At 37.2% G+C, this 16,955-nt stretch overlaps 1 pseudogene; it reads right to left on the bottom strand.

Annotated features, from left to right (window-relative positions):
- Nucleotides 1–13,257: 13,257 nt before the first annotated feature.
- LOC143672043 (aspartyl/asparaginyl beta-hydroxylase pseudogene) lies at nt 13,258–14,966 on the bottom strand (annotated as a pseudogene).
- Nucleotides 14,967–16,955: the final 1,989 nt, after the last annotated feature.

Below are 16,955 nucleotides of genomic sequence, written 5' to 3'. Positions count from 1 at the left end.
GTCCCTGTTTTCTTATAAGCATTTTCTAAGGAGACCATACTGTGCTCTGGACTTAAACATTCTTTGTGCATGATAACACCTTTGAAGTAGTTCTTGGAAGAACTAATTCATATTTCTGGTTTTAATACATAGTTCTATACAACCACTTTCAATCTTGTTCATCTTCAATATAGTAGTACTATTATAGATCCACTTGAGAACTGCCTTTGCTTCTATTTGTTCCCTTACATTGGAGTTCAACCTGATTAGCTAACCATTCACCCATCTCTAGCTTCTATGCATCTCTAAGCCCCCTATATTCTGCACTATAAACCTATGATTTTTACCTTCACCATGGTCATAAAAAGTCTAATCATAAAGTACCTATCCTTTTATGTCTGGCTTACTTTACTCAGCATTATGTCCTCAAGGCTCATCCATCTTCTCATGTGCTTCAGGACATCATTTCATCTTACTGCTGCATAATATTCCATCATATGTATATACCACATTTTGTTAATCCAGTCATCTGTTGATGGGCATTTGGTTTCTTTCCATCTTTTGGCAATTGTGAATCATGCTGCTATGAACATCGGAGTGCATATGTTTGTTTGTGTCATTGCTTTCATCTCTTCTGGGTATATACCAAGTGGTGCTATTGCTGGGTCATAGGGCAACGAAATATTTAGTTTCCTAAGAAACCGCCAAACAGTCTTCCATAGTGGCTGCACCATTATATATTCCCACCAGCAGTATATAAGTGTCCCAGTTTCTCCACATCCTCTCCAACATTTGTAGTTTCCTGTTTGTTTAATAGCAGCTATTCTTATAGGTGCCAGATGGTATCTCATTGTAGTGTTGATCTGCATTTCCCTTATAGCCAATGAAAATGAACATCTCTTCATGTGCTTTTGAATCATCTTTGTTTGGTCTTCAAAAAATGCCTATTCATATCTTTAGTCCATTTTATGATTGGGTTGTTTGTTCTTTTGCTGTTGAGTTGTATATTTTCTTTGTGTATACACCTTATCAAAACTTTGTCTGATATGTGACTTCCAAATATTTTCTTCCATTCAGTTTGCTGCCTCTTTACCTTTTTGACAAAGTCTTTTGAGGGGCAGAAGCCTTTGATTTTGAGGAGTCCCTATTTATCTTTTTTTTCTTTTGTTGCTTGTGCTTTGGGTATAAAGTTTAGGAAGCTGCCTCCTATTACAAGGTCTTGAAAATGTTCCCATACATTTTATTCTAGAAACTTTATAGTGCTAGTTCTTATATTCAGGTGTTTGATCCACTTTGTGTTAATTTTTGTATAAGGTGTAATATAGGGGTCCTCTTTCATTCATTTGGCTATTGATATCCTTTCTCCCGTGGCCATTTATTGAAAATACTATTTTGCCCCAATACAGAGGATTTGGGGGCCTTGTCAAAAATCAGTTAACCATAGATTTTGTGGTCTATTTCTGCACCCTTGATTTGATTCCATTCGTCAATGCTTCTATCTTTGTGCCAGTAACATGCTGTTTTGGCCACTGTGACTTTATAATAGGTTTTAAAGTCAGAGAGTGTTAAACCTCCCACTTCGTTCTACTTTTTAGGATGCTTTTAGCTATTCGGGGTCTCTTTCCTTTCCAGATGAATTTGGTAAGTAGCTTTTCTCAGACTTCAAAATAGGTTGTTGGAAATTTGATTGGTACTGCGTTGAATCTATAGGTCAATTTGGGTAGAATTGACATCTTAAATATATTTAGCCTTCCTATCCAAGAGCAGGAAATGTCTTTCCACCTATTTAGATTTTCTTTGCTTTCTTTTACAGTGTTATTTAATTTTCTGTGTGCAAGTCCTTTATTCCCCTAATTAAGTTCATTCCCAAGTATTTGATTCTTTTAGTTGCCATGTTGACAGAATTTTTCTTTACCTGACTCCTCAGTTAGGTCACTGCTTATGTATAGAAATGTTACTGATTTTTCCTATTAATTTTATATCCCACCACCTTGATGAATTTGTTTATTAGCTCAAGTAATTTCCTATAGATTTCTCAGGATTTTGCAAGTATAGTATCATGTCATCTGCAAATAATGAAAGTTTTACTTCTTCCTTTCCAATTTGGATGCTTTTATTTCTTTGTCCTTCCTGATTGCTGTAGCTAGAACTTCTAGCACAGTGTTGAATAATAGTGGTGACAGTGGGCATTCTTGTCTTATTCCTGATGTTAGGAGAGAAGCTTTCATCTCCATTGAGTACAATGCTGGCTATTGGTTTTTCATATGTCCCCTTTATCATATTGGGGTAATTACCGTTGATTCCCATCTTTTCAAGTGTTTTTATCAGAAAAGGATGCTGTATCTTGTCAAATGATTTTTCAGCATCAATCGAAATGATCATGTGATTTTTCCCTTTCGATTAGTTAATGTGCTCTATTACAGTAATTGATTTTCTTGCGTTGGTCCATCCTTGTATTCCTGGTATAAACCTTAGTTGGTTGTGGTGCATAATTCTTTTAATGTGTTAGTGGATTTGATTTGCTAATATTTTGTTGAGAAATTTTGCATCTATATTCATTAGGGAGATTGGTCTATAGTTTTCCTTTCTTATAACATCTTTATCTGGTTTTGGTATTCAAATGATATTAGCTTCATAAAATTAGTCAGGTAGTCTTCCTTTTTCCTCAATTTTTTGGAAAAGTTTGAGCAGGATTGCTGTTAGTTCTTTTTGGAATGTTTGATAAAATTCCTCTGTGAAGCCATCTGGCCCTGGGCCTTTCTTTGTAGGATGATTTTTGATGACTGATTGAATCACTTTCCTTATGATTGGTTTGTTGAGATTTTCTATTACTTCCTGAGTCAGTGTAGTTTGTTTGTGTGTTTCCAGAAATTTGTCCATTTCATCTAAGTTGCCTAGTTTGTTGGCATATACATGTTCATAGTATCCTCTTATGATTTCTTTTATTTCTTCAGGGTCTGTGGTAATGCATCCCTTCTCATTTCTGATTTTATTTGCATCCCAATCTCTCTTTCTTTTCTTATCAGTCTTACTAGTGGCCCATCAATTTTATTGATTTTCTCAAAGAAACAACATTTGGTTTTATTGATTCTATTATTCTTTTGTTCTACCATTCATTTAACTCTGCCTTAATCTTTGTATTTCTCTTCTTCTGTTTGCTTTGGGGTTACTTTGCTGTTCTTTCTCAAGATCCTCTAGGTGAGCATTTGAGTCCTTAAATTTTGCTCTTTCTTGTTTATTAATATTGGCATTTAGGGCAATAGATTTCCCTTCAGCAAAGCCTCTGCCTCATCCCATAAGTTCTGATATATTGTATTCTCATTTTCATCCGTCTCCAGATAGCTACTGAATTCTCTTGCAATTTCTTCTTTGACCCACTCGTTATTTAAGAGTGTGTTATTTAATCTCCATATATTTGTGAATGTTCTCATTCTTTGGGGGTTATTGAGATCTGGTTTCATTCTACTGTGATCAGAGAAAGGGCTTTGAATAATTTCAGTGTTTTTAAATTTATTAAGACCTGTTTTGTGCCCAGCATATGATCTATCCTGGAGAATGTTCCTTCCATGAGCACTAGAGAAGAATGTATATCCTTGCGTTTTGCTGTGCAATGACCTATATATGTCTGTTAAGCCTAACTCATTTATCAAGTTGTTTAACTTCCCTGTTTCCTTTTTGGTCTTCTGTCTGGTTGTTCTAGCTATAGATGAGAATGGTGTATTGAAGTCCCCTACTATTATTGTTGAAACATCTATCACTCCCTTCAGTTTTGCCACTGTCTGTCTCATGTACTGTGGAGCTCCCTGATTCGGGGCATAAACATTTATGATTGTTATTTCTCCTTGCTGAATTGCCTCTTTAATTAATATATGGTGTCTTTCTTTGTCTCTTACGATGTCTTTACATTTAAAATCTATTTTGTTCAATATTATTATAGCTATCCTGCTTTCTTTGGTTACAACTTGCATGGAAAATCTTTTTCCATCCTTTTACTTTCAATCTATTTGTATCCTTGTGGCTAAGATGAGTATCTTCTAAACAGCATATAGCTGGATATTTCTTAATCCATTCTGCTAATCTGTATCTTTTAATTGGTAAATTTAGTCCATTAACATTCAAAGTTATTACTAAAAAAGGCATTTTTTTTTTAACATGAGCAGGCACCGGGAATCGAACCCGGGTCCTCTGGCATGGCAGGCAAGCATTCTTGCCTGCTGAGCCACTGTGGTCCACCCAAAAGGTATTTCTTGAATCCACCATCTTATCATCTGGATTTTATTTGTCAGATCTATATATTCTTTTCCATCTTTCTCTTTTTATACTTTAAGTTACCCTTACTGGTACTCTTCAATTCTGTACCTTCCTCCAGACCGCCCCGCCCTGTCTTTTCTCTTCAACTGGCAACTCCCTTTAGTATTTCTTGTAGGGCCAGTTTCTTGTTGACAAATCTTTCAGGATTTGTTTGTCTGTGAAAATTTTAATCTTCCCCTCAGTTTTGAATGAGAATTTGTCTGGGCGCAGAGATCTTGGCTATAAGTTTTTCTCTTTCAGGACCTTAAATATATCATACCACTGCCTTCTCACCTCCATGGTGCTAGTTGAGCCATCTGAACTCAGTCATATGTGGCTTCCCTTGTATGTAGTAGATTGCTTTTCATTTGCCACTTTCAGAATTTTATGCTTCTCTTCAACATTTGACAGACTGATTAGTATGTGTTTTGGGGAGGCCTATTTGGATTTATTCTGGTTGGAGTTTGTTGAGCTACTTTGGCTTGTATATTTATGTCCTTTATAAGGGTTGGGAAGTTTTCCTCTATTATATCCTCAATTTCTCTTCCTAGCCCTTTACTCCTCTCTTCTCCTTCCGGACACCAATGATTCTTATATTTGTGAACTTTGTTTTGTCCATCATTTCCATGCATCCAACTCAAATATTTCCATCTTTTTTGCCATTTGCTGTTTTGAGTGTTCAAAATCAATTAGCCCGTCCTCTAGTTTGTGTGTTCTTTCTTCTGGCTTTTCCAATCTCCTGTTGTATTTCTCTAATATGTTTTTTATTTGATTAACATAATCTTTAATTTTTGTGATATCTGCTATTTTTCTATTTATTCTTTCAGTTTCCTCTTTATGCTCTTCTACTGTCTTCTTGATCTTCTTTATGTCATTAGCCATCCCACCTATTTTATTTAGTAGAGTTATATGAACATCTTTGATTAGTTGTTCCAATGTCTGTCTCTTCTCATGTTTTAATTTGGTCATTAGAATGGGCTATATCTGTCTGCATTGTGATATGCTTAGTGATCTGTTGTTTTTGTCACATGTAAATATCTTGATTGATTTACTTTGGAAGTTGAGTTCCTTCAGTAATCTAAAGCCTTGTGTTTGCAGGCTGGATGTGGAACAGGATGCAGGGCACGGGGTGGGCACAACAGTGCAGTGCTACATTGTAGCACAGGCATAGGCACAGGTTGGTGATGCTATGCTGTTACCTGTGAACATGGATGCCCAGTGGCCAGGGAGGATGTAGCTGTGCAGGTGCAGGGGTCTGGGGCGTAACCCTGGTGTGTGCTGGTCTATGGCGCAGGGATCGTTGTGCGCATGCACAGATGTGTGGCAGTGGGTTGGTGTTATGCCTGCTTGGGCCGGGGGCATATGTGACCCAGCTGCGCAGTTCAGCACGTTCCCAGAGGTGGGGGGCGTGACTGGGGGCCATGTGTGTGCACAGGTTTAGGAGTGCCATAAACGGATGTTCCCAGAGCTGAGGTAGCTCCCTCAGGTTTTTGTTTGTTTGTTTGTTTGTTTGGCATGGGCGCTCCCTCATTTTTGAATGAGTCTCACCACATATAAAATTCTTGGCTGGCATTGTTTTTTCTTCAGCACTTAAGTATTTCAACCCACTGCCTTCATGCCTCCATGGTTTCCAATGAGATATCATCAAATCTAATGGGACTCCCTTGTGTACAATGCATTGCTTGTCTCTTTCAACTTTGAACTTGTACTTTATATTTTGTACTTGTACTTTGAATTTGATAGTGTAATCTGAATATGACACAGTTTACTTTTCTTCATATTTATCCTTTTAGGTGATTTCTGAGTTTCTTGGATGTGCATATGAACATCTTTCCCTAGATTTGTGAAGTTTTCTGTCATTATTTATTTGACTATTCCTTTCACTTTCTTTCTTCTCCTTCTGTGTCTCCCATAACATATGGACGCCCATATGTTGGTGGCCTTGATGGTGTCCCATAGCTGTCTTAGGACATTTTCATTTTTAATATTTCTTTTATCTTTCTGTTTCTCAGCTTAAGTCATTTTAAGTGTCTCATCTTCTAGTTTCCTGATTCTTTCTTCAGCCATCTCCTTGAGTTAATTTTTGTATAAGACTTCAGATTTTGTTCCAGTTCATTTGTCTTACCTATGGATGACTGATTATTACAGCACCATTTTTTGAAAAGATTATTTCGTTTTAATTGCATTAAATGGTCATATATTTAGGGGACAATTTCTAGGTCTCTAATATATGTGGCCATCACTTAGCCATTGGCACACTGTCTTGATTACTGCAGCTTTGTAGTGATTAGAGTATAAATCTTACATCTTATTATTCTATAGAAAATTTTCTCATGTATTTTAATTCTTTTGTCCTTCCATAGAAACCCTGGAATCAATTTTTTATATCTACAAAACTTCGTGCTGGGTTTTGATTGATATTGTAGTCAATCTATAGATCAATTTGGGGAGAATTAACATCTGTACTATATTGTATCTTCAATCATATTCTCCATGTTTTGTGGTCTTTTAAAGTTTTATAAATGTTTTATAGTGCTGTGAACACTCCTCAGTGACTGGATAGACTCACATCCAAAATTGGTTAATAAATTGAGATTAATGATTCCACACTAACACCAAGAGGAAAAATTTATTACTCACATAATGAGGCTTTCTGGAGAGAGAATGGTGGCTCCTGAGCAAGTCCTAAATGTCTTGAGAGAGCAAGGAAAGGCATTTATCTTGGAGTGTTTTTGGTGGTTGGAAGATGGTGTCAGGTTGAGGGTTTCCATGGTGGACAGAAACTTGCTTGGTTTGAACATCCTGCCAGGAAAAATGGAGAGAATATCCAGGCTTTCATATAAGCTTGCCCAAATGTGTGGCAGAATGGGTGAGGGATGAATGAGTCTTAAAAGCTGTCATTGCTCAAACATAAAAAAAAAAAATGGAGTCAGTCTCTATTGCAATTCATCCCTGATGTTTGATTCCTGTAATATGCCCTTTTGCATTTAATCCAATTTGATTATATAAGCCATGATGATGATCTGTGAGGTCTTCAGCCTGAAACCAGTAAGAGAGGTGAAAGTTACATTGACTACCTTATTCACAGCCATGTATTGTGAAGGTGAAATGAGTGCCTTAGTCATTATCAATAATGTCTGAATCTCAGAAGGGGATAGTGTCTTGGTGAGGCTTTGTATTGTGCCTTTAGTATACGTAGAAACACATGTGATCTTGATTTATATTTTGGGTATTGGTGAGGCAATATATTCCCAGCTTCCTTAAAGGTGACCTTGGATAAACAATTATTGCTGCCATTGTTTAGACCAGATGCTCAGGTCATTTCCAAAGGTGGGAATGACTGATGGCCAGGTTATTCAGTGTTAAGAAAACTGCCTGAAATTTGGCTAATTGTGCTCCCTCTTGGGTACATTACTTTATCAAGGTGTGACTAATTGAACCAGGGTGTGTCTTAATCCAGATTAATGGAGGTCTTATAAAGAGAACCCAGAAGTCAGAAAAGAGAGTATCACCATGTGATGGGAGGCATAAATATAAGCTGTGATAGTGAGGTTTATGTGTCAACTTGGCCAGGTGATAGGCCCAGTCATTCTGTTGCTGTGGACTTAAATCATCAGTATGTGGATTTCATGTATGGCTGATTACACCTGCAGTCGGCTGGGGGCGGGGGGTGCCTTCTGCAATGAGTGACATTTTAATCTAATCAGCCAGAGGCTTAAAAGGAGAAGTCAGAAGAGAAAATCTCTTTCTGCTTTGGCCAGTCAGCCTCTCCTGGGGGATTCCTCAAAAACCTTCATCAGAGTTGCTGGTTTGTAGTCTACCCTGTGGAGTTTGGACTCATGCATCATCCCCATGGTTGCATGAGACACTTTTATAGAGACTCATATTTACAGATGTCTACTGTTAATTCTATTTCCCTAGAGAACCCTGACTACTACATAAGCCAAGGTACCCCAAAGATTGCCTCCAGCCAACACAAGAAAGCTACAGTATTTCAGGAGAAAGCAAGCTTTGTGATTTTTGAACTTCTTTTAGTCTCAAACCATACTATTTATTACAGCAGCTCTGGAAAACTAAGGCAACATTCATTGAGTAAATTTTGGATTTCCACTTGGGTCAAATTGTGGACATCTGTTTCAGTTTTTTCCCCTTCTTTATCAAGGTTTCTCTTTTCCCTCTCCTCTCCTCCTCTTCCTCTTCTTCTTCTCCTATTCTTACCTTCTCCTCTTTCTCCTCCTCCTCCTTCTTATTCTCTCTCTCCCTCTCTCTCCGTTTTATTACTTGATATCCTTTGAGGAGGTCCTCTCTTACTTGCTCATATTTATAAATTACTTCCTACAGAAAGGGTCAAATAAGTATCTTCACATAGAGACCTCTAATCCATTTTGGTTTGCTAAAGCTGCTGAGATGCAATATACCAGAAATGGACTGGCTTTTAGAATGGGGATTCATTAGCTTACAAGTTTACAGTTCTAAGGCCATGAAAATGTCTCAATCAAGGCATCAAAAGTTGGACATCTTCTCTGTAGACAGGTTGCTGGTATCTAGAACATCTCTGTTACACAGGAAGGCACATGGCCAACCTCTACTGGTCCTTTTCTCCTGGATTTCATTACTTCCAGCTTCTGGCTTCAGTGGCTTCTTCTCTGTTTTCTGTGTGTCCTCTCTCATCTCCTCCAGGGGATTTTTCTCTAAACTTCTCTGGGGGCACTTTTCTGTCCTTTATACTCTCATAAAGGGCTCCAGTAAGAGGGTTAAGATCCGCCTTGAATGGGGCAGGTCACATCTCAATTGAAAAACCTAATCAAAAAGTCCTATCTGCAATACATCTGCACCCACAGGAATGGATAAAAAGAATGTGGACTTTTGGGGTACATAACAGCTTCACCCTTTAGTTGTGCCAATGGTATGCCTAGGGTATTTTCCTCTATAACCCTGAGGATCAGGCAGAAACAGGAAAGGCATTTTGTAGGTCTCTAGTGAGAAATCTACTTTTAACAGTATGGATCTCAATATTCTACATAATGACTACTTTGTTTTTTCTTTCATGAATGCTTTTTCACTCTAATGAATTCTCAAAATCCGAGAGAGTTTGTCACTAGTAGAATTGCCTTTCACAATTAAGCTTGATTTTAGCTATGGGTTTTTCACAGATACCCTTTATCAGGTTGAGAAAGTTCTCTTATTTTCCCAATTTGTTGAATTTGTTTTTATCATGAAAGGATTCTAGACTTTGTCAAATACTTTTTCTGTATCTACTGAAATGATCATACAGATTTGTTTTCTTTCTATTGATATGATGTATTATACTAATTAAATTTCAGCTGTTAACTAGTTGTGGTAGGTTGAATTATTACCCCAGAAAAAAACATGTTCTCTTAAACTTAATCCATTTCTGTAGGTGTGACCCCACTGTAAATAGGATCCTTAGAAGATGTTACTTTTAGTTAAAGTGTGGCCAACTGAATCAAATTGGGTTTCAATCTAGATTACTACAGTCCTTTATAAGCAGAATGAAATTCAAACACTGAGAGAAAGCCACTATATGAGCCAGAAGACAGAAGAGAGAGGGCATGACCAGGTGCATTGCCATGTGAAAGAAAAGCAAAGGACCCAAGGATCTCCAGGAGTCAGCAGTAGAACACCACATTTTCCAGAAGAAAGTATTGCCTTGCTGATACCTAGCCAGTAAATTCCCATTGTTCAAGCCAAACCATTGTGTTTTATTTGCTTTAGTAGCCAGGTAATTAAGACACTTTTATACTTGATATGACTCCCACTTGGTCATGGTGCATAATTATTTCTTTCTTTCTTTTTTTTTTTTTTTTGCTAGATTCAGATTGCTAGATTTTTATTGAGGAATTTTGAGCCCATATTCTCAAGAGATAATATTCTGTAATTTTCTATTCTTGTGATATCTTGCCTGGTTTTGTTATCAGGGTAATGCTGGCCTTATACAATAAGTTAGAAAGTGTTTCTTCCCCCTTCTAGTTTTTGGAAGGGTTTGGGAAAATTGGTATTAATTCTTCTTTAATTGTTTGCTAGAATTCAGTGTTGAAGCCACCTCAGCCTAGGCTAATCTTTGTGGGTAGAGTTTTGGTAAGGAATTCAAATCTCTACTTTTTAAAGATCTACTTTATTTGTCTATTTCTTCACCCAGATTTAGTAGTTGTGTTTTTCCAGGAACTTATCCATTTCATAAAAATTATATAACTTATTTGGTTACAATTGGTCATTGTATCTCTTTATAATACTTTTCATTTCTCTCAAATTAGTTCAGTGTTCCCTCTTTCATATCTGATTCTACTATTTTGAGTCTTCTCTCTTTTCTCTTGGCCAATCTTGCTAAATATTTGTAAATTCTGTTGATTTTACTTTACAAAGGCAAAGAACTAACTTTTAGTTTCCTTGGTTTTTTTCTATAGTTTTTATATTCGGTATTTCATTAATTTTCACTCTGATCTTTATTATTTCCTTCCACTGTTTTAGATTTAATTTGCTCTTCTTTTTCAAATGCTTTAATTTGAAAAGTTAGGTTATTGATTTGAGATACTTCTTTCTTAGTATGGGCATTTAAAGCTATAATTTTCTGTGTAAGTATTGCTTTAGCTTCATTCCATATGTTTTGGTATGCTGTCTTCATTTTTATTCATTTAAAAGTATTTTACAATTTACTTTCTGATTTCTTCTTTTATTGATTATTTAGAATCATGTTGTTTAATTTCCACATATCTGTGCATTTCCCAAATATCTTGCTGTTTATGTATTTCTATTTTTATATCATGGTTATTAGAGACTATGCTTTATACACTTTCTATTCTTTCCCATTTATTGAGATTTATTTATTGCCCAGCATATGGTCTATCCTGTTTAATGCTCCATGTGCATTTGAGGAGATCATTCAAATCTTCCATTTCCTTATTATTCTACTGCCTGGATGTTCAATCCACTATTAAAAGTGGTATATTGGAGTCTCCAACTATTATTCTCGAAAAAAAAGTCTATTTCCTGTTTCTTTCTGTCATTGTTTGCTTCATGTACTTTGGTACTCTTTCATATATTTGTTTATAAATGTTATATATTCCTGATGGATTGGCACTTTTATTTTTATAAAATGTCCCTCTTTGTCTCTATTAACATTGTTTTAAAGTCTATTTGGTCTGAAATTAGTATAGCCATTCCAGCTTCTCGTGGATGCTGTTCTCGTGAAATAATTTTTTTCATCTTTTTACTTTCAATCTATTTGTATATTTGAATCTAAAATGTTCGTCCTATAGACAACATAGAGTTGTATCATGTTTTTTTTTAACCCAATCTCATAATGTCTGCCCTTTGATAGGATTAGTTCACATTTACTATTTTTATTTTTTGAAGAATTCTTCTCCTGCAAGTTATTGCACTCAGATAACATTAAAAGAAGACATTGATGTGATTTTTAGAAAATCCACTGATGTTGTGCAACTTTGCACGTATTTGTAAATACAAGGCTCATTAATGAATATATTTGAAATTGAAAAGGATTTGACATTGCCTGCAGCATAATGAATCCTCAATTTTTAGAATTCTAGAGATGATTATATACATAAATCCAGCACAACTTATGTACTGATTTATCAGTTGAATGTCACTCTTAAGTTTCCCTAAAAAGTACAGCTTTATAAAAAGTAGTGTTCTGTATTTCACAATATGAATTAAGAGCTTATTCAAATTAGAGTATCAACTCTGTGTCACCCATGCCACAGCTTTAGAAAATTATTGCTTTTCTAAAACTGACTTATTATTGGGGCTTTAACTACATTGAGTAGTAAAGTGAGTAGCAGAACCTACTATATCGTAAGTATGATCTATAATGATAAAGATGTAAAGTCTCTTTGATTTTAACTTGACATGCAGGAAAAAAAGTCATCATATCAAGAGCTACCCCTGGCACATAAAGGAAACCAATTCTTATGGCTTTTTAAGCTCATGGTACTTTTTAAATGATGATGTAGCTACCTTCTTTTCTAACAAATGAATATTTTCATCACAGCAACTATTTCTGAGCCTAAATTAAACCACATAGAAAAGAAGAAGAAAGCCTTCAGCGTAGAGAGTAAACGGCTCATATGATATGAAATAGCAGAAGAAAGTGGTTGGCTCTGTGGTTGCTTTTCAGACATCCTAAATTTGATGACTGGGACATCACTGAATTTACTTCATAAGGTCACTGCAGTCTCTAAGGTTAGTATTGTGAGTATTATTTAATTAGCCAAGGGCAAAACAATCTTTAAATTATGCACCGGTAATTTATATAGAGTTTCTAAAACTTAACAGATATTGAATGGACTACAGCTGTGGCATGATGCATCTGAGGCGCCAGGAAAGGTTTCTGCTCCATCCAACTGGCCGTTCTTTTTCCTCTATGTCCTAACAAGGGATTTTAGCTTTCTCCCCTCATTTTAAAAATTAAATTAGCCATGATAATTTAAGACTTCTATTGAAATATTACTTGTTTTTTTAATTAACCAGCTAAAAGTTCAAAAATCTCAAAATCTGAATTTTAACCTGAATACCCAAAGCTAATGCAAAAGTTTCTGATAACAGTATCAATGCAGATATATATAACTCAAACTGTCACAGCTAACAATGTACTCTATTAGTGCTAATAGTACCAGTGCAAAACACTCTTAACGGCTTTTAAATCATGTTTAACACAGAATTAACACAAATCAGTTAATACAGTTCATATTAATTACTAATTATATATATTAAAATCCTGTCAAGAGATTGGTGCTACATCATCAATATTAACTACTGCCTGAAAAACATACATAAATGCAGATAAGACTAAAAGTTTCTCACAAAAATAAAAATAATAATAAAGAAATAGACTAGATGCATTGATGTTATCCAAAAAGGACACGCAGGAATGTAAAATCACATGTAATTTTTCTTTTTTAAAAAATATATACTAAAATGACAGGGGACTACAAGTTATTCAAAACAGCTTTAGTTTTCATTCCCCAAGATCTTGATTTGCTCTGGAACTATTTCACAAGATCTATCACAGTCATCTTTGGGGCATACGGTTAGGTAGCCCTCCTGTGAGAGTGAGGGCAGTCTTTTTGAAGTATCTGGTGGTAATTCCTCTTGTTCTTCTGCAAGGGAAATATTTACTTCTTCTAAAATTATGCTTGAACCTTCTACAACATTATCAGAAAGTCCTATCTCTTCATTTTTTATGGTTCATATACTGGTTCATCATGGTCTTGGTATGTTACATCATCTTCATCCTGGTGCAATCTTTCATCCTCTACTGCTGGTTCGCTGGACTCTGGATTTCCCTGTTTATACAATATCTCCTTTGTATTCTGATTAAAAGCCTGTGAAGCTGTCTCTCCCACATGGTAGTTACCATCAGTTTCTTCATAAAATGTTTCCATTTCCAATGTTTTAGTTTTCAAGCTGCCTGAATGCGATCTAGTAGGACTGGAATGGGTTTTTAAAAGGGGAATTTAATAAGTTACAAGTTTATAGCTCTAAGCCTATAAAAATGTCCAAACTAAGGCATCCAGGGAAAGATACTTAATTCAAGGAAAGCTGATAGGTCAGGATCACTTCTGTCAACTAGGTAGTTACATGGCTGGTGTCTGCTGGTCCCTTGCTCTTGTGCTCCATTGCTTTCAGCCTCTGTTCTTGTGGGGGTTCCGCACTTTACTTCCTCACTTTACTTTCATCTCTTGGCTTTTGTTGGCTCTCTCCAGGTTCTGGCTTGCTTAACGTCTCATGGCGAAATCTGCTGGGCTCCAAGCATCGCCAAGCATCAGGTCTCTGTTTGCCAGGTGTCGGCATCTGTGTCAGCTCCGCTCTGTCAGAGCTAAGATCTCTCCAAAATGTTTCCTGTTTTAATGGAGTCCAGTAAACTAATCAAGACACACCTGGAATGGGTGGAGTCACATCTCCATATAGTCCAAAAGTTACACCCACAATTGGGTGTGCTGCATCTCCTGGAAATGATCTAATCAAAAGTTTCTGCCTACAGTATTGAATTAGGATTAGATGAAACGGCTGCCCCCATAAGATTGAATCAAGATTAAAATGTCTTTTCTGGGGTACATAATACTTTCAAACCAGCACATCCAGGTTCTCAAATTTAACATCTACATACCTTCCAGTAAGGAAATCTTCATCTTCCAGTTGATATTCTCTTGCTGGTTCATCCTTTTCTTGCTGTAGATCCTTTCCATGCTCTGTTGGTACCGTTTCATGGAGCAGAGACTGAATTTGTTCTTTTAAATCATCTTCAGTGTTCTGGGGTTCTGCCACCGCGGGAGCCTTCCACTCCTCACTGCATCTGCAGCTCTAGCTCTTCCACTGGTACTGAGGGCTCTGAAGCAGCTCTTTCTTTTAGTTCTAATAAAACTTAGGCATTACCCAAATCAAAATCCCCATCACTATAGACATCATGGAACCCTAGTTTTCCTAGATCTCCATCACAATCAGCAAGATTAAACCAAATGATGACTAATGAGATCCAGACCCCAGCAATGCAATCACCATAAACCACATGAAAAATTAACTTCCAGAGAGACCTCCTTTTCTCCCATTCTCGTGTCCTCCATGTTCTGTCTTTCACCGGCCCTTGTGCTGCTGCTGTCACTGCCTGAGCCGCTGCTGCTGCTGTGGGCGCCACCTCTGCCCTTATCATTCTTGGACATGGCTCAAAGCCGAGACTGGCAAGGGTGCAGGGCTTCTTCCTTACTTATTGAATTAAGGAATGCCCTCATTCAGTTTAGCCACAGCTTACCTAATAATGACATCATTAGAAATCTTATTTACAAATGGCTTCACATGCACAGAACTGCAGATTAAGACTTGCACATGTCTTTATGGAGTAGATGATTCAATCTCCTGTTAATAGTCCACCCTTTTTACCTCATAAAGACATGTTCTTCCCGTATGGAAAAAATATTCACCCATTACAATGTCCCCAGATCCTTAAGTCATTTCACTAACAACTCTGAGTCCAAACTCTCAACAAAATCAGTTATATGTGTGGTCCATCCTGGGACAAAAGTCCCCTCCATCTCTTGACCTGTGGAACCTAGAAAACAAGCTATCAGCTTCCAAAATACAATGATGGGCCAAGTATAGGCATTCTCTCAGAAGGGAGAAATTGGAAGGAAAACATAGTTTACAGGTCCCAAGCATATTTGAAACTCAACAGGAAAAACTCCATTAGATTCTAAGGCCCGAGAATCATCTGTGGATGGATACCTTGTCCTCTTGCCTGCTGGAGTAGAAGCCTCACACTTTTTCAGTGTTGGGGCAGTGGCAGTGCTCTCCCCAAATGCTGTGGCCTGTGCTCCACCATCTCTGAGCGCTTGGCCCCACCCATCTCTGAGTGTCAGGGTAGAAGGTCAGCCCATTCCAAATGCTGGGATCGAAGGCCTGCCTTCTCCAAATACCAGCACAAAAGGCATACACCCTCTAAGCAGCAGGATGGGAGGCCCAGTCCGTTCAAATGCAGGAGCAGAGGTCACTATCTCTTGGCCTGAGGAGATCATTTCTGCCTATACCTCTATTGCCAGTCCAGGCTGGACTGAGAAGAACATGATGGATTATAAAAAGAATGGCTTGAAGGATCTGGTCATACAAAATTCTCAAAAATGTTTTCTTTTCTGTGCAACTCAACAGGGATCAATCCATCAGACAAAAAGGTCTTCCTCAGATCCTTCCTGGATAACTGCCTTGTCAATCTTGACTTCCTCTGATGTTGTTGAGGTGGATCTATGGGTCATACACCTAACCTGCTTAGCCAACAACTATGCAGCCACATTCTTTAGCAGAGTGTTGCTCAGTTACACCTTCTTTATAGTGATGGGCTTTTTCTGTCACCCCCTCATGGAGAGCATCATTCTCTAGGAATTTGCCTCCTAGAAGCTCAGGGAAGGCCTTGTTAAGAGTCATAATCTCTTTCTAAGGCCTCCTTTGGAAGCACCTTTAATATTCATATTTCCACCAACATTCTGTTCATATTGAGATATGTATTCTCTATGATGATAGAAACTTCGTCTACAACTATCTTGAGTTTCTGAGCCTTCACCAGAAAAATCTTTAATGTCCATATTTCTGCCAAGAGTTTCTTCAAAGCAATCTAGGCTTTTTCTGTCAAGTACTTCAAAATACTTCAAGTGTCTACCCATTACCTTTTTCCAATCCATTTCCATAGTTTTAGGTATTTGTAATAGCAAGCTCTGAAGGACTTTCTCTCCAGCAAAACTGGTGAAAATTTTAAAAGGACAATCATTTAAAGTCACTGGAAATGGTCCTGAGGGTATGCAGCAAATGAAGAAACATTATTCAAGAAATTCTACCATTGGTTGTTAAGAAAGATGAGAGTCTGTGATGTTTAAACAAGGCCCACTCTCTCTCTCTCCCCTTTTTCAGCTCAGGAATATGGAAACTCCACTCCAGGCAGGTATGATAAAAGAGGACGATTCCCTCACCTTTTAGCTCCCTGTTGAAGAGTTGTCTTCCTGGGAAAAACAGACAGTCAGTATTTCTCATTTTCCCCTAGCTATCTGTTGCTGAAACTAATTTCTGACTTAATCATGCCAACAGGTGGGGACTCAATTCTTCTACCCAACCCTAACTGGTGGGATGGAGGATCCATTTTGGCACAGCACCACTATGAATGCTTGGAT

The sequence above is a fragment of the Tamandua tetradactyla genome, chromosome X (assembly GCF_023851605.1).
Source record: "Tamandua tetradactyla isolate mTamTet1 chromosome X, mTamTet1.pri, whole genome shotgun sequence".
Taxonomy (NCBI): domain Eukaryota; kingdom Metazoa; phylum Chordata; class Mammalia; order Pilosa; family Myrmecophagidae; genus Tamandua; species Tamandua tetradactyla.
The sequence above is the reverse complement of the archived record's forward strand: the minus strand, read 5'-3'. Positions and strand labels throughout refer to the sequence as shown.